Source organism: Penaeus monodon, chromosome 27, assembly GCF_015228065.2.
Source record: "Penaeus monodon isolate SGIC_2016 chromosome 27, NSTDA_Pmon_1, whole genome shotgun sequence".
In the NCBI taxonomy this organism is placed as follows: Eukaryota; Metazoa; Arthropoda; class Malacostraca; order Decapoda; family Penaeidae; genus Penaeus; species Penaeus monodon.
This window is the reverse complement of record NC_051412.1, coordinates 2,264,966-2,265,232: the sequence shown is the minus strand read 5'-3', so window position 1 is coordinate 2,265,232 and position 267 is coordinate 2,264,966.

Below are 267 nucleotides of genomic sequence, written 5' to 3'. Positions count from 1 at the left end.
GCGATTTGAGGTGATTTCAAGGCCAGTCTGTAACTTAGATTTAAAAAAAATATATTATCGATATTTCCCCTTCTCCGAATCCTCCTTCAAATGATTTCACCTTTATTCCTTTAATTATTCTCTCTCTCTCTTTCCTGCCCTTATGCAAGCTTTTTCTTTCCATCTCTGTGTTTTCCCGTTCTGGAGTTCTATTTTCGAAAACGACAGCGAGATAGACAAAATCAATTAAATTCGATTAAATGTTCGCGCTGGACTGATTCTGCAAGC